Here is a 16,686-nt window from a genome sequence, read left to right as displayed (position 1 = left end):
ATCCCAAGTGTTTTAAATACAGAAACTCATAACCAGTTTGGTGAAAATTGGTGCAATCAATCAGGTTATCTTTACCTACTGTGTAGTAATTTGTGAAATAATGTCTTGTGCCTCTTCTTGGAAAAATATGTAGTCTTGTGGTTACATATTCTTGGTTGTGGAGATAATGGATTTGTTACTCCAGGAATAATATATACCTACCTACTAACATGCCCAAGAGATTGGCATTCCAGATTTTTATTTCTCTTTCCTTGTATTGCTGTGTGTTCTTTTGGAGGTACAGTATAGGGAAGAGGGCTCAGTTTACTTCCTCAATGGGCAAGATGGGTTTTGTTTCTACAGCAATGACAATGCTATCTTTCTTGCAAAATCATTCGTGTTGGTTATTTCTGTATTTAATAGGAGGGAAAACAAGGTTCAGAAAGTGGTACCTAATTCAGGGGCACTAGGTCAGAATTCATCACTGAACACTGATTTGAACCAAATATTCCACAGTTCCATTGGATTGGGCCATAATGGATTCAGACAAACAAGATTTTCACGATTTTGATTAATGGCAAAGCATGCTGCTGGTTTCCTCCTTTTTAAAGCCACTATTGAAAATGGTTTTCTCGCACTTGCTGTTTATTTTGATGATGTTTATTGACTCCATGGTTTAGAAAGAGAGTTTTTAAGATCTCTTGGGAAGAAATCCTAGGCATGCCGACAGGGGAGTCAACCCCACTGAGGACAGTGGGACGAAACATGAATAGGATTTTATTGCCTCTTACACTTTTGTATAGAACGGGACCATATCTGAAATAATAAGCTTGGATTTTGTAAAGAATGCCATTCAGAGCTTGAACTCTAGAGTAGCAGGTTGATTTGGGGAGACGTTGATTAAAGTCAATGTCAAATAACCGATTTAAGTTTTATAAGTATCACTTAGTGTTTGGTCTATCTTCACTTGCTAAAAGTTTTGTTTTTTTAAGGGTGCCTACCCAGATATGTAAAGTTGATATGTATTTTAATACATAATTTTATATTTTAATGTATATTTTAACTACTGATTTGATTTAGATTTTGAAATTGATTAGGTTAACTTATCATTAACTCTGATAATTTAAATGCATATTTTATTCTCTGGAAACCACGTAAAGGTTTTTAATGAACAAGCAGTATACAAACTCCTAAGAGTTCCCACTCATTTTATAATCCCAGTCTCTTCTGAAGAATCAAAACATATTGCTTTGCATCTAAATAGAGCCTTTGAACATACAGTGTACTACCAGATAATGGATTGTAGTCCTCCAACTAAGTCATACTTGGAGTAGTCGCACTGACATTAGTGTACATGGCTAACGTACGTCTGTTAATGCCAGTCATCATGCTATGATGATGACTTGGCTGGAATCAACCCTGTATCTTAAATTGCTGAGCAATTTAATGACTTTTTATTTGGGTCCTTATTTATACTTGGGAATGACAACGAGGAAGAGATCCTTGACTTGACGACTTGTGTCTCTGAACTTTTTCAGAAGCAGAGCCCAGCAGTGAAAAAGCAGGGCAGTGCTTCTCAGTGAGATGGGAAAAGCAATATTCTCATAGTCTTTAAGTCACATTGATTTCTGTGGGAGAATAAAGTGCAGCACTGCTCCCTTTGAAGCCAGTGAGACTTAAAATTGCCGTAGCTAGTTGCCTATGCTGTTCGGTTGACAGTCATAATATTTGTAGCTTTGTGCAATAATACATGACATGACTTATTGTTTTATCTCAAAAGCGTGATTTCCTCCCGCCCCAACTGATTTTTTTTTTGCTTCTAAATAGAAAAACATGTTTTAACTCAGTGACCTTGCGCAGACATAACCTTTAACCACGGTTTGTTTTCCTTAACCAGAGGCGTGGTTTTGGATGATCCCATCTAGGTTTATTAAGCCAAGACAAAAATGAACCATTTTCCAACTCTTACAGTCAGTCCCTTTTCTCCTTTGTTTGTGGTGTGAGCAATCAAACCTAAAGTCCCTAATTAAGCATAGTTTTCCATGTAGTCCAAGCAAGGACACTATACTTGCCAGCGGTGGAACAAAGCCAGGATATTGAACCATGGTTTGAAGCTGGCTTTATTCTACACACAGAGAGACAGCTGCACAGTTTGAGCAGAATTAATAAGAATAGTAGTGATGATACCTATAGACAGCTAGATTCCTCGGGAAGCTTAATAAGCTGAGCATGGAGGTGATGGACTACATCTGCCTCTGCTTGTCCCATCATCTATGTAAAGAGATACTTCCTCTGCATATGGAAATTCTATATAGCAGTCATAGCTTACTAGCTATTGATACCGTGTCCTCCATGAATGTTTCTACCCCTCCTTAAAGTCACCCTAATCATCATCTTCACAATTGAATTCCAAAACTTAAAAGAAGCTTTTGGTGTTTATTTAAAAAAGAAGTATTTCTGCTCTTCATCCCTGGATATGGCTGCCCAACCAGCTTCATCAAGTTGACCCTGTGTTAATAGTAACAGGAGAAAAAAAATCCCTTAAGCAAATGGAATCTCAGTAGGAACATCCGTGGTATCTCATTTCAACAGTGGCTGTAAACCTTCTCTCATTTAACTCTCAGAAGCCAGTAGCCCATGTCTTAAGAAAAATATGACAACCCTACCCTAGTTGTTCTTAATCTCTACCGCATATTATAAAAAAAAGAAGTTGGGCGTTTGCTGTTCTTGAGCTAAAATAGCTTTCTGGATGTTCCTTCAGGTATAGCTCTCAAGCCACTTCATAGAGGGCAAAATAAGGGTGTGACAGCCTTCTGGTCTTCACCGTGGAGATGTTTATTTTAAGCATTCATGTCTACTTAGCTTTGCTAATGCTATACTGCAATATCAGATGGTCTCTTGAGACTTCAAGGGGTGGGTTGACTATTTTTAGCATGGTGGATGATGTTTCAGATCATGCAATGGTACTTTGGAGGTTCTGTTACCATATACAGACATGGGTTGCCTCTGTGTGTGTGTGTGTGTGTGTGTGTATGTGTGTGTGTGCATGCGCTTCAGGTTTTGAAGGTGAGATATAACATATTGATCAAGGTTTTGTAGAGGCAAATTCCAACTCTTCAGGAAAGAAGGACAGACGAAGGTAAAGTCTACAATGCCTCATCTTATGGTAGTTTTAAAAAATGTGCAACAGGCTGCTTATTGTCTCCAGTGAAGTAATTTGATGATGGGGAAAGGCAGTTTGCATATTTTTGCATCCTCGTCATTTGTGTCGCTCCACCAATGGGCACAGTGCTTTGCAGAGTAACAAAATTAAAAGCGGGAGAAAGAAAAGCCCCAGTTGTGAGGAAGCTTGTGAAGTACGTTTTTCAACAGTAAGGGAGACAAAAGAGGCGTTATGGAGTCTCCTTAGTGAACTGGCCTGTACTGGAAGTAGTGTGAATTCCCATTCCCAACAGAAGTCCCGCCTCAAACAAATTAAACATGGGATCTACGGTTGCTAGCGTGGCTTGCAGTTTCCAGTGGCTTAGCGCTTTGTTTTGTTTGGTAATTTGCTTCCTGTTTCCTTTTGGCATCAGCGTGGAAGAGCATAAATCTAGATTTACAAAACTTTTGTGAAGTCCAGCTATCTTAGCATAGTGGCAGTAGGAAGAAAATAATGGTTAGATCTTGAGGGAGCCTGTATGTAGATCACTGGAGTCTAATGGGACATGAGTTTAGTTCTGGATTTTTGCCTAACTCCTCCAGGTATGGTACTTTCATTGACTTATACCAGTCATCTAATATAAATAAATAATTCAAACTTCAAATCTTCGATCCCCTACTCACTGGGGAAGCTGTGGAATAAAAATAAATCTGAAATAAGTATGTAGTACAGATGAACGCCTAGAGTTTCATGTTCTGATCTTTGTGCAGAAGTATATCTAGATCTTGTAATTTTTTGAGTGGGGATGGACTGTGCTTGGTGATTTCATTTTAATGTAGGTGATTGCTTGGAGAGCATGAGTTTTTGGTTGAACTTAATGTAGCTGATGGGAGTTGATGTGTATTACAGCAGTGAGGGTACTATAAGATGGCTCATTTTCTCTCCTTCCTTCATCCATACTCAACCAGCTTCTCTTCTTTCATCACCCTTGTTTATATTGATGAGTCTACTAGCAAGGGAATACCACAAAGGTCCTTTGTAAACAGCGTCGTTTTGAATTTAAGGACTATTGCTGCAGTCGGCAATTAAAATAACTGAATGAATCAATGAGGGGGGAAATGCAACCGGGACCTTACGAAGGGAGAACTATGTGATTGTTCAGAATACAAGTAGGCATCTATGCTGCTTCTGTTTTCAGAGTACCTAAACCAGCAGATCATTTCAGTTTCCCTCCCTCCCTCCAGAAGATTTCTGTTCTCTGTTGGTGTGTGAATTATGGTTTCCAATTATTCTTCAGATCATGGTCATCTCAGCAGCCCTGTTGGAGACACACCAGGCGCAATGCTGCACACGACTCCTGTGTTAGGACCAGAGTTGTGGCTGGGTGTGTAGTTTTATTTTTTGGCTGTAATGAAATAAAGTTTAATGGGTCTGATCCCAAGAGGGAAGCGAGACCATCTGGATAGCAGAAGGTTAGGCCGAGTAATGTTTTGCTAAGAGTGGCCCACAGACTCACCCAGACTAGAGTATCTGGTAAATGTGTGTCCAGTTGCTGCTTGCATTAAGAGAGCTTTGAAATGGTGCCTCTCAGATCTGCAGAGCCAGCAGATCTGTTGCCACTGCTGTGACGCAGGAGATAATTCTGTTGGGCAAGCAGCAGCATGGGGGTGGATCTCCAGCACAGGATGTGTAATGTCAACATGAAGCATTGGAGCTGGCACTAAGAAGAGAAGCAGCCATTTCATGCCAGTGCAGGAAGTCTAAATAGATTTCCCTCTCTCTCCCACACCGCCCCTCAACGCTCCACATCTTGTCCTTTATACTGCAGCCTTCCCATTCTGCAATAAAGCAGCACCTTTGTGTGTTGTCATCTGAAAAGTTCAACCCAGCAGGATTTCTTGGCTTCAGCCCCCTCCCTCCCCTCTCCCCCCACAAACCTGCCTTTTAATTTCTCCTGAAGCGATTGAAGGATATTCCAAAAGCATTGTATAACGGAGGCTGGGAAGGGGAGGGTTTCACAGATCTGGAGAAAAGGAAGCATTCAGTCATGTGAAAAGTCCTAAGCTTCTGATGAAGCTCCATTGTCACATGCAGATCCCTTTGTCTCCAGCGCAGAGGCTGTTTTGTTCAGTAGCCGCAATCATCTGAGAACATTGTGCTGTAGCTGTTAAGTGGAGAAGGGTACAGAATACTGCAAATGATACAGGATAGACCATGCAATTATGTAATTGCTACGTAACAGTAGAACGCTATCGTGGTTGTCTCTTAAACAGGAAGGTCCTATAGATTAGGTGGCCTTTTTCTTCCTTCTGTATAAAACCATGCCGTTTAATTAGGAGTGCCACCAGTGTTGGCAATTAAGAGAAACCCTGGAAGAAGAAAAAAATGGCACATGTTAGAGGACCTCTCATAAAGGAAATTCCTAAATGCTCATGGGGAGATCTGCAAGGTCAGAATTTAGTGACCTGTATGGCTGTTGGTTTCTCCGTCAAGTGCATTTGAAAATTGGCTAATAATAATAAAAATAAATAATAAATACAGCTACAGCTTGAAGCATTTGAGTGTTTTACTCAGTTATGAGTACAGAACATCCTTCTTGATTTTCTGTTGCCTATTCAGCAGAATTTGTAGCCTGCAAATAGATACCTTTCTTAGATGTTATTTTAATGGCGTGACTCGATTCAAATGAGGTCTTAGTCGTGAGGTGTAATCTGCATTTCCCAGAAGCACATGGGATGGGAAGGTACACATGAAACAAGAGTTGTGTAGCTGGAACCTTATCTCACTCACTTTCCACTAGCTTCTGCAAGAAGTTTTTTTTTTAAAAGTGATTTAGGACGTGCGTTTTTATCTAATCTGCCTGACTGTTCAAGGTTTACATTTAGTTACAGTGAGATTGGTGGCTGGTCACCTCACACAAACTCTTCCTACATTGGTGCCAATGACATTGCAAGAGTGGGCACCTTCGTTTACATTCACGTCCAGATTCTCACACTGAATGAAGCTGAGGTTAGCCGTTGGGGATGGGTGCAACTCACTAATCTTGTGTTTCAGGCTTTCTCGTTAAAAGGTAGCTTCACTGCATAGTGAAGAGCTAACACAGTCCCTCCTTTTTTCTGCCTGCATTCCTCTCCAGTTCTTTATATCATAGAAATGCTTTTAATCAGTGTTGATTTTTTCCCTTCACCGTGCAGATAGGTTTCTGAATACATTGCTCATGTTTACCCTTCTCTGTGTTATTGGTTGATTGGGAATTGCAGTCTGTGGGCGCAGATCACCAGGATCTTCTGTGCAGAGACCCATTGAAATGAGTAGCTCAAGGCCAGTTGGGTTACTTCCATTCATCGAAGCAGGGCTTGGCAGGAGAAGTTAGTAGTAGAGGCCAACTTCTGATGGATGGGGCTCAACTCTTGCCTTGCAGATATTCTGGAGAACTGCTGGAAACTGGCTGAAACAGGTTGCTGGGGAATTGAAAGGATAATATTGAAAGACAGTCCACTTTATGTGACTGTTGTCTCATCTTTCTATCCATGATTGCAATATGCAAAGCAGAGTTTCTTTGACAAAGACCAATTGAGTAACACTTTGATTTCCCATTGACCATAGTGCTGGTAAATATGGTTCCTGGCATGTCAGGGAGTAGGAACAGTGTTAGAAAGTCAGATATATAAGCAAGGTGCCAAATGGTGCCAAAACGGAATGTCTAATTGCCATTTTTGGGTAAGATGGCTCTGAAGTCATATTTTTCAAATGATGAACTGACTGTGATTGATTCTCAGTTAAACATCTGGCTAGTTCAGATGACACCCTTGAGCCAGGTTAAGAGCTTTGGGAGCATAAAGAAGAAAAGTCACTTGATCCAGGGACAGTCCACGTCTATAGTGGTCTATTCCTACCACTTTTTCATTTTGGTTCCAGAAATTCATTCCGATAGTACAGTATATCTATGGGATAGAATTCTACAGGACATGGTATTAATGTGTGAAAACAGTCCAGATCTAATGATCCCCAGGCATGCCCCTCCAGATGGAGGAGATGTCAGGCACCATCTTGGCCGATAGCTAGGTGCAAAATGTGCTTGGCTCATTTCGAACACTGACTAGGAATGAACCCAAGCTGGGTGTGGTGAGGTAGATCCTGGGCAAGAACAAGGAGCAATAGCAACTGAGTTGCCCCCTTCACCAGATAGATAGCAAGTTTTGATTTCGCCTAGATAGCAAGTTTTGATTTCAAAAGTTTTGTAGGTGTTGGACCTTTCCACGTGAACTGTTCTGGTCTATTGTTTTTCAAGAGACTTATTTAAAAGTCTGGCTGGTTGTCTAGTAGTTTCTTCTGGGCTGAGCTTAAAGGGTAGTGGTAATATAGGCTGCCTAGCATACTTCAGGCTCCGGGATCAGAATCTTCTGCAGGCTCAACTACTGACATGTGGTGTGGATCAAGTGTTGGGTTTTAGAGATAAAGAACATGGGGTTCCAGTGGCCACTTACTTGGCCGTGAAATTCACTGAGTTATCATATAGCCGTTCACTTTGTCTGCCTAATGTACCTTACAGGGTTACTGGAGGACAGAATGAGAGAAGTCCCATGTGTGCATCACTTCATGGAGGGAAGACACATAAACAGTTGTGGCTTTACTGTGGATATGCTTCCCATGACTGCAAAGAGCTTGTAAATTTAGCTAATTAGCTAATTATTAATGACTAAGGGTGGCTGGGGAAGATATCAATTAGCTAATAGGACATGTTGGCCAAAAGGAAGTAGCAATCTTCACATAAGGACCCAGTGTCCATTGTTTTGCAGTCATCATAAGACTTAAGATTAATATCCTCATACATTCCATTTTAGTCACATGCCTTGCGAGTCACTTTGGCTTTAGGGCAGCACAACAGCAGACATTATCACCGTGTTTCTCTCTCTCTGCACTTGCAGAAGCTTCTGTACCTTGAGCTATTTATGGGTGCATCATGCCAGTAGGGACAAATGTAGTAAAACGTTGTGCTTTCCCGTTTTTCAGGAAGATAACAACTTCTCTGGGTCTTTCCCTCCTCCCTCTTGCTGAGGACTAATATACCCACAGTCCCTAAGCAAAGTGATACTACTAATGGGTCCCTTATGACTTTCAACACTATTCTGTATTAACTCCCCTTATGTAGCAGATGAATGGCCACTTCTTTTTCAAGAGCTAATGAACAGCATAAAGAGGGAGGTAGGCTAGGAAATCATTCAAAGGTCACCAGTCTCCTTAATAATGTTATTAGTCCCCCTGTTTCAACCCCCCAAAACATGAAGCAACAGAGGGAGAACAATATATAATTAATAGCATAATAAAAACAAATATCAGCATAGTTATACCTTTCAGGGTATTCAAAATGAGTCACAAGATGCAGCACAAATGGGACCAGAAAACCATATTTTTGCTGTTGCTTGGATATTGACCATCTGATTGTTCAATTCTTGCCTTTCTTGGCTCGTACTGGTTGAATCTAGGATGTGTTACTGAGAGAGAGTGTGGTCCAAACCATCTTGAGGAATGTTAGGCTGCTCCTAAAAAGTCTTCGTTGGACTTGAGAATTTTCTCAGGCATCAGCCATTTGTAAACATTCCCTTTTTGAACACGGTACTTGAGTGGGTGGTTGCGGATCAGCCCCAGACACTTTTGGATTACGTGAATGATATGAATGGGGTTTAGTGCTGAAACCATGATAGACTTGGAGGAAAGGAGACAAGGGGAATGTGACCCTAATGATCATCTTGGACCTTTCAGCAGCTTTTAATAACCTTTTGGACCCTATGTCTCAGGTGGGAATCAGCTGTGGCTTCATTTCGTGACAGACTGAATGCTGAAAATGGGTCGCGGGGACTTCTGCTACCACTGAACCCCATGCTGTTGGAGCCACAGAATCCTGTTCTGCTCCCACATGTTACTTAACATCTACATGAAACCACTGGGGACGTTTGGGCGAGCCATTTGGAGTGCGGCGCCATTGATAGTGCCAGTGACACCCAACTTGATTTCTTAATTTTAACTGATATGGACGTTGCAATGGTGGTGGTGAATGGGTATGTGGAGTCAACAATGGGTTGGATGAGAGCTAATAAACTGAAGCTCAGATAAGAAAAGATGGAGCTGCTGTGAATGGGTGATTTAATTGACCAAGGAGGTGTTAGCCAACCTGTTGATAAAGTCACACTGACCATTGAGGGTCATGGGTACAGTTTTCCCTGCTGGGTGAGGTGATGTGGATGGTAACAAGGGAAAGGGGCTTTTCTAGCGGGGTGCCATGTTTGTGAAATTCCCTCCCCAGAGATGGCTGCACTGCAAGATTTTTTTTGGGGGGGCGGGTCAAGTTAAGCCATTTATGTTTACCCAGGCATATGGTGGTTTTTAATTGTTGTTGTTGTTGTTTAGTTGTTTAGTCGTGTCTGACTCTTCGTGACCCCATGGACCAGAGCACGCCAGGCACTCCTGTCTTCTACTACCTCCTGCAGTTTGGTCAAACTCATGTTAGTAGCTTTGAGAACATTGTCCAACCATCTTGTCCTCAGTCGTACCCTTCTCCTTGTGCCCTCCATCCTTCCCAACATCAGGGTCTTTTCCAGGGAGTCTTCTTTTCTCATGAGGTGGCCAAAGTATTGGAGTCTCAGCTTCACGATCTGTTCTTCCAGAGAGCACTCAGGGCTGATTTCCTTCAGAATGGATAGGTTTGATCTTCTTGCAGTCCATGGGACTCTCAAGAGTCTCCTCCAGCACCATAATTCAAAAGCATCAATTCTTCGGCGATCAGCCTTCTTTATGGTCCAGCTCTCACTTCCATACATCACTACTGGGCAAACCATAGTTTTTAATACTCTTGACTATATTTTACTAGTCCTGCTTGTTCTTTATGCTAATAGTAGGGTCGTCCCCCCTATGACATTTTACCAGTTGTGTTTGTTTGTGTTTTACTGCTTGTGTTTGTTTGGTATATACATTTGTATCACACCAAAAAATAACACAAATTTTCTAAACCTCAGTAATCAATGCATTCACACTATAAAATAGACAAAAATTATTATCCCCAGGGCTTCCCCCCCCCCCAAGCTGGAACTCGCTGGAACTCAGTTCCAGCACCTCTCAGCTGCGCACCATTTACATTATAAGAGAACGAGGGAGGTGTTCATGGAGAGTTCTGGCACCTCTTTTTTTTTTTTTTTTTGAAAAATAGCACTGATTAGTCCCACGATGGAGCTGTGGCTTGCTGAATCCCACCTAGTGAATTGGCACACAGGTCACACTCTTGAGTCATAAAAACCTAAACTTGCTTAGCTTCAGCAATAGATTTTCGCTCTCGGCCTTTACACTCTTCTCTTCATCAAGTCTAGCTCTCTTTCAGTCTTTCATATTTGATTCATATTAGACGTGCTTTGCCCATTGGTCTGGGCAGGGGTTCTATAACTTCTGCATTCTTGCTTAGTAATTATTTAGTAGGAGACTAATGTATTATTGCCTGAGAGACATTTCAGTTCTGACCCAGGGCATCATTTTTTATTTTATTTTCAAAGCAAGGAGGTGTTCTTCAAGCAAAGAAAACCAACTATGCCCAAATGTAGAGGTTGGGTTTTGCTTTCCATTTCTGGAAGAACAAACTCTCCACCCATGTGTCTAATCCATGGGCCTGCACTGGAGGCCTGCCACTCTGCATAAATTTCAAGGCTTAAAATTCATGGTTTTGTTATTGGTGCAGAGTCCAGCATTTGACTCTAGCTTAGAGGTTATTAGAAAAGCTGGAAAAGAATATCCCACATCTCTGCAAAGGTAGCAAATAATCACAGCGAAACACAGATACAAACATTTTGTGGCTGCTCCTATTATGAATATACATCTTTTAAGACATAACGATAATGGTGCGATGGTTAAGACTGTCACATTTGGATCAGGAAGATGGGAAGCATATCTGTAAATGCAAACGAGTGATATATAATCCTTTGCTCTACTGTACAAATGTATAATTGATTCACCCAGTGTTAGAAACTCAAGATACATTATCTAATCGCCAAATGGCACCTTAAACCTGGGGTGCGGTCGCCATAATGGAATGTCTAGGCACCATTCACCCCAACCCATGGGATTGATCATTTATTTATTTGTTTGTTTGTTTGTTTCCGTACCGCTTTGTATTTTAAAGACCAAATCTCAAAGCCGTTTGCAACACATTAAGAAATCAAAGAAAAGAATCCAGAATAAAACTACAGTAATTCAAGCTTCAAGGAAAATATTTCCGATCCTTCTCTAAGTGACATTTGGCTTTCCCCAGTTGCCAGCCTGGCAGAGATCTCAGCGTGGTCACAGTTGGACCCATGCCAGTCACAAAACGCACCTGGCTTAATTTTGAACACTGGATTCATCTATTTCCTCCTATTCCACTGTGAAAGTAGAAGTGTTGCAGGTGCAGGGCAAAACATGTATTTATGTGTGTGTGTGTTTGGTATAACCAGGCAGATACACAGTTTTAAAGCCCAGATCAGCCTTCTACCATATTCAAGAGATCGCTGTATTCATTAACATCGGCACTCAGCCTGAAATAGAAAATATAAATGCCCTAAAGGAGAGCCCTGTTGCAGGAGAAGACCAGAGACCTATCTAGTCCATCATCTTGTTCTCCAAAGTGGCCAACCAAGATACTTCAGAGAAGCCTGAAATCAGAAGAATGGCCCTCCCTGGATCTTATATTATTACGATTAATATTTCATTGAAAGAATTTCAGTTATAGGAAATCAAGTGGAAAAAGAGAGATGGGGAAAAGTGCAAATAAAAAATAATAATGTTGTGTGTTGATCCCTAAATGTTCTTGCCCACTGACTGGTATTCAGAGGCCATGCCAACTCTGAACTTTTTAGACCAATGTCTTCCCACTCTTTAAAAAAATATTTAATTCTTCTGACAGTTTAAAATTAAATTTTGGAATCTGGTGGGGGTTAAGTTTGGTTTCAGAATGACCAATGAAGTCTTGAGATGTGGTCTTTGTGGGAAAACAGGAGTAAGAAAAGAACACCTCTTATTATAAGACAGTTTACCAGTGATTCCTGGAATGCAAAAAGAAGGAAAAGGGATAACAAATTATTCCAAAGACACCCAAGTCTGATATAAATGATTGTAGAGCTCTTGATGGCAACTTTCCCCACTCCAGACCCTGAATATAGGAACCTATCAAAGATGGAGATAATTTTTGGAGGTTGGGTCCCGTCCCCCACACTTTTGAGAAGTGATAATGGAAACTAACAAGCTTCATCCCACAAATGATGTCTGAAAAATAACGAAAAAAGAATCGACTGAATATTTTAAAGATGAAATTGGGAAAAACCTGTTCACCATCTCCCCATGCATATTAAACCACAGGGAACCATGGGGATAAGATTGATGAATTGGCCGCTCTTTTTGTATTGCTGACATGGGGGAGTCTTGTCTCTCCTATCTTCTGACCTTGCTGTAACTTCAGATGAACCCAAGCAGCATTAAAGAAAATCCACGGAAGCCATGAACTTCAGCCATGATGAGGGATGCATTCTAAAGAGCTAGTCTGTGAAGCAACTTTTCGAAGGGCATCATCTGTAGAGCAGCAACCCGTTTCATTTGGTTAATGGTTGACCTATTTCTGCTGTTACGTTTCCTGGAATGCACTCTAATATAGAGTATGCTCTAAACACGATGGAGATAACAACAAGGAAAGTCAAATCTGTCATAGATCTGAAGTCATCATTGCTGGAATATTTTGAAAGATACTGTAGGTTTTTTTTTGGAAATGATAAGAACTTTATACACCAGGGTTGCTTTATTTGGAAGAAAACTATTAAGTCCATATAGAGGCATTCATGGTTCCTTTCCATTCAACTGCAGGCAACAAAATGTTTTGTACCAGTGTTTATCTCCCAAGGTTGAAATTCTCTTTGGACTCCACAGTTAGAATAGGTGAGTGAATAGCAAGTTAGAATCCTATCCACACAGTCAAATAAGCAACTATATAGATAAATATACATACATACACCCCCCCACAGTGCTTTTTTCTGGGGGGATGCAGGGGTACGCATACCCCTAAACATTTTATGAATCTGTACTTTTGTCCATTTACTGTATCCTCCCCCCCAATTTGAACTATAAAATGGTGATTTTCTTGAGTCAAAATGAGAGTACCCCTAAACATATTTTTTTTAGAAATGTGGTCTCAAATGACTAATACAAGTGTGTTGGGGGGGGTTAGTGGGCTAGTAATAAATTTACAATGTAAAACAAATTTTAAAACAGTACATAAAAATAATTTATCATTCAAATCAAGGTGCATTAAAAACCAGTGGTGATGATGATGATGGTGATGATGATAAACAACATTTTGCTGTTGCATAAAAACTATTGGGGGAAACTGAAAAATGGAAGGAGTTTCCAGAGGTGAGATGCTGTGGCTGATCTCTGGAGCAATCTCAGAAGAGATCTTGATAGTTAAGACAGGTTTGTATGGGAGCAGGCAACCCAGCTCATTTATGATTTTGTGGATCCAAACCAGCACCTAGAATTGTGCCCAGAAACAAATTGGCAGGTTGGCAAGCTGTGTTCTCTGGTACCAATCAGCAGCCTTGCTGCTGCATTTTGAGCCAACCGGAGTTTCAGGACAAGACTTCCAAGACGGATCCATGTACAGCACATTGCACTGATCTAATTTGGCTTTTAATTAAGGCGTGGATGGCGGAAGTCAGGTCTTTCCTTTGCATGCGCGAGCTCTCGTTATTCAAATTGGGAAGTGTAGCTTTTTACTTTGGATATTTTCAAGTCCCACCCTCAATGCTAACATCCTCATACTCTTAGGGAATGTGTCTTCCACAGATCCTTCAGCCTGTACCAAATCTAGTAACTTTGATTTATAGGGGATTAATCCTGGCCGCCATGAGGTTACACATGAGTGGGAGCAATTGCTTTCATATGAAGTATCCATTATGCTGAGAGGAGGTGGAGAACATCATAATCTTCCCTTAGCACTCTGACTGGGGGATGATAGCTTGACCCGTGTGCCCTCAATTAGAGTAGTTGTATCTCTGTGAGTGCACAGGGCAGGGTACTCTTGGTGCTGGCCCCTCCGTTATGGATCAACCTCGCAAAGGAAGCTCTGCACTCTATTGTTGTCAGTCTTGCTGGAGAGAAAATAGAGTTCTTTTTTATTCTTGGAGGCTGTTTTGAAATTATTATAAGATATTTTACTCGCGACATTTCTGGTTTCAGCTTTTGAAGGCGAATGGCCGTCAGTGTTGTGGGATCTGCTTTTGTTTTCTGCTACGACCCCGAGATCTGCCAGTCAGAAAGGAGTGCAGAATAGTGTCTTGAGTGAGGTGGCAGAGGGACATACTCATAGAATTTAGGGAACTCTGAGCATGTTTTCTGTGCAGGAATTTGTTTTCACATACTCTCCAATATTTCTCCGGTTAAAATAAGGACATCCTATATTATTATTATTATTATTATTATTATTATTATTATTATTATTAGTTATCTATCTATCTATCTATCTATCTATCTATCTATCTATCTATCTATCTATCTATCTATCTATCTGACTGGGTTGCCCCAGCCATTTTGGGCAACTTCCAACATATATAGAAACATAATAAAACATCATACATTTTTAAAACCTTCCAAATACAGGGCTGCCTTCAAATGTCTTTTAAAGGTTGCATAGTTACTTACATTTGGGACTAGAATTGGGTTTTTTTTTTGGTGGATTTACTTGAAGGGATTGTTGAAGAAGACCTTTCTGTTCATCACGTTGTACCTCCAAAGTATGAAGTGAAAATGATTACACGAATATTATTTAAGAATGCCTCAGAGGTGTGGGTTTCTGGTTTGAATTACTGCAGGCCTTCAGGGTTCCTTCTTTGTGCTTCTAGAAAGGCGATCTCCACTTTAATCCCCCCCCCCATACTCGCCCATACAGACAGCTGCTCGGTTTCAGAAAAGCAAATTGGAAGGCTTTCCCCAAAGAGGAAAGGGCATGCGAACAAAGTTCAGTAGTACTAACACACTATAAAGTGCAATATCTGGCTCCTGGCCCAAATGATTTGGCTTTTAGAGATGGGGGGGAGGGGGGTGTCCAGGAAATGCTTTGTTTGAATATAAGGCATAATAGCTGGCCCTTTTGTGTGCTGTCTTGGCCAGATGGTATGTTTGCTGCCTTCAGCAGGGGAGAAAAAAAAATTGACTATATAGGAAGTCAAGTTTCAGATACTTAATAGCTCCATTTGCCTGGACAGAAATTAGGCTTTTCTGACTTGTTGGCTGTTCTGTGTGTGCAAGAGCGAGAACAACTTGTCCTGTTCTGAGAAGCCATTGCATTGCCCTAACCACTGTTGATGTATTTTCCTTCAAAGTGTCAGACAACAGGGGTTTTTTTTCACCCTACAAGGAAGAATTTGCATCTTCCAAGCTGAGTAGAGCCTGTCAACCATAAATGGAGACCCAAAAGAAGCTCAAGAAACCAGGAAATGCCTGGTGTGTGTGTTGTCAATCATCGGACAGACCATAAAACACATTTGGAGGATCTCCCATTAATTTGATGGGTCATGACTGCTAACTGTCAATTCTGGGCTTGGTGGTGAGGAACTTCCCCTCTGATATCTAGCCTGTGATCCTATCCCTCATTATCCTGGGTAGGCAAACTAAGGCCTGAGAGCCGGATCTGGCCCAATCGCCTTCTCAATCCGGCCCGCGGACAGTCCGGGAATCAGTGTGTTTTTACATGAGTAGAATGTGTCCTTTTATTTTAAATGCATCTCTGGGTTATTGGTGGGGCCTGCCTGGTGTTTTTACATGAGTAGAATGTGTGCTTTTATTTAAAATGTATTTCTGGGTTATTGGTGGGGCATAGAAATTCTCCCCCCCGCCCCCTCCAAATATAGTCTGCCCCCCCCCCACAAAGTCTGAAGGACAGTGGACTGGCTCCCTGCTGAAAAAGTTTGCTGACCCCTGCTCATTATCATAGAATTATAGAGTTGGAAGGGACCTGAGGGTCGAGTCTAGCCTTCTGCAGTGCAGGAATTTGAACTTAAAGCATCCATGACAGATGGACATGGATTTAACCTCTACTTAAAAACCTCCACTGAAGGAGAGCCCATCACATCCTGAGGGAGACCTTTCCACTGTCGAACCAGCTCTTAACTGTCTGAAAGCTCTTCCTGGCGTTTGGTCGGAATCTCCCTTCTTGCAACTTGATCGTGATCTGAGAAAAATGGGTGACAAATATGGAAGTGTCTTTTTTTTTATTCTTCTTCATTTATTTGATAATACATGGCTGGGAACACCTAAATAATAAGATGGTGGTCCCTGAGCATTCTGGCTGATAGTCACCTTAGGAACCTCTTTACCATCTCTTCTGTTCGCATTCACAGTTTCCCATTGCAATTATATGCACAGGTTAATTGTCTTGTGAATTGTGTGAAAAAGTATGCATGTGTTTGGTTTCAAATTTACAGTCTGTAGATTCCGGTGGTGGTCTCCTAGGATTTGCATTTTCCTACAAATCAGCAGCTCTGCATTGCTCTCTATTCTCT

The 16,686-nt window shown here is 41.2% G+C and overlaps 1 protein-coding gene and 1 long non-coding RNA gene across 6 annotated transcripts in view; one reads left to right on the top strand and one right to left on the bottom strand.

Annotated features, from left to right (window-relative positions):
• The window catches only part of ZNF462 (zinc finger protein 462), a 144,293-nt gene that overhangs the window by 14,842 nt on the left and 112,765 nt on the right, over positions 1–16,686 (top strand). The window lies entirely within an intron of this gene.
• On the bottom strand, positions 4,336–15,052 carry LOC309360463. Its single transcript, XR_014164174.1, has 3 exons — positions 14,828–15,052; positions 6,347–6,582; positions 4,336–5,490 (listed from the first exon to the last, which is right to left on the bottom strand). It is a non-coding gene; the product is annotated as an uncharacterized lncRNA (long non-coding RNA).

Source organism: Podarcis melisellensis, assembly GCF_964234715.1.
Source record: "Podarcis melisellensis genome assembly, chromosome: 17".
Classification (NCBI taxonomy): Eukaryota; Metazoa; Chordata; class Lepidosauria; order Squamata; family Lacertidae; genus Podarcis; species Podarcis melisellensis.
This window is presented reverse-complemented; position numbering and strand designations above follow the sequence as displayed.